Source organism: Propithecus coquereli, unplaced genomic scaffold (assembly GCF_000956105.1).
Source record: "Propithecus coquereli isolate 6110/MARCELLA unplaced genomic scaffold, Pcoq_1.0 Scaffold164, whole genome shotgun sequence".
Classification (NCBI taxonomy): domain Eukaryota; kingdom Metazoa; phylum Chordata; class Mammalia; order Primates; family Indriidae; genus Propithecus; species Propithecus coquereli.
In genome coordinates, this window is record NW_012140969.1 from 2566675 (window position 1) to 2567900 (window position 1226).

Consider the following 1226-nt stretch of genomic DNA (forward strand, 5'->3'; position numbering starts at 1 on the left):
TATTTTTAGTAGAGACGGGGTCTCGCTCTTGCTCAGGCTGGTCTCGAACTCCTGAACTCAAACAATCTGCCCGCCTCGGCCTCCCAGAGTGCTAGGATTACAGGCGTGAGCCACTACGCCTGGCCCGATAGGTGCTCTTTTTTGACTGGTTTCTTTCTCTTGACATATTTTCAGGGTTCATGTATGTTGTAGCATGTTATCAGAATTTCATTCCTTTCAATTGCCAAAAAAAAAATGCCACTTTTTTTGGAATGGAATATAACCATGTTTTATTTATCCACCCGTCAATTGATGGGCATTTGCGGTTGTTTCCCAAATGTTTTTGACTGTTATAACTACTGCTGCTACGAACATTCGTGCAGAAGTTTTTGTGTGGACATATGTTTATATTTCTCTTGGGTCTATACTTAGGAGCTGCATGGCTGGGACATATGGTAGCTATGTTTAACGTTTTGAGGAAGTGCCAGACTATTTCCACAGTGGCTGCACCATTTTACATTCCCGCCAGCAATGTACAGTTGGCCCTTGAACAACACGGGTTTTAATGGCACAGATACACTTCTAGGTGGATTTTTTTCAATAAATGTTAAACACTGACTGTGCCCGCGTCCCCTTCCACTTCCTCCGCTTCTTCTGCCTCTGCCACCCGAAACAGCAAGACCAACCCCTCCTCTTCCTCCTCAGCCTACTTGATGTGAAGATGAGGATGATGACCTTTATGATGATCCACTTCCACTTAACAAATAGTAAATGTAGGCCGGGCACGGTGGCTCACACCTGTGATCCTAGCACTTTGGGAGGCTGAGGTGGGAAGATTGCTTGAGCTCAGAAGTTCGAGACCAGCCTGAGCAAGAGCAACACCCCATCTCTATTATAAATAGAAAAAATTAGCCGGGCATGGTGGTGCGTGCCTGTAGTTCCAGCTACTCAGGAGGCTGAGGCAGGAGGATCGCTTGAGCCTGGGAGTTGGAGGCTGCAGTGAGCTACGGTGACAGCACTGCATTCTACCCAGGGTGACAGAGTAAGATTCTGTCTCAAACAAAAACAGATAGTATGTGTATTTTCTCATCCTTATCATTTTCTTAATAAACATTTTCTTTTCATTAGCATACTTTGTTATAAGAATATAGTGTATAATAGACTATAATACACATATATATACTGTATACACATATATATAATATACATAATATACAAAATATGTGCTAATCAACTGTTTGTGTTAT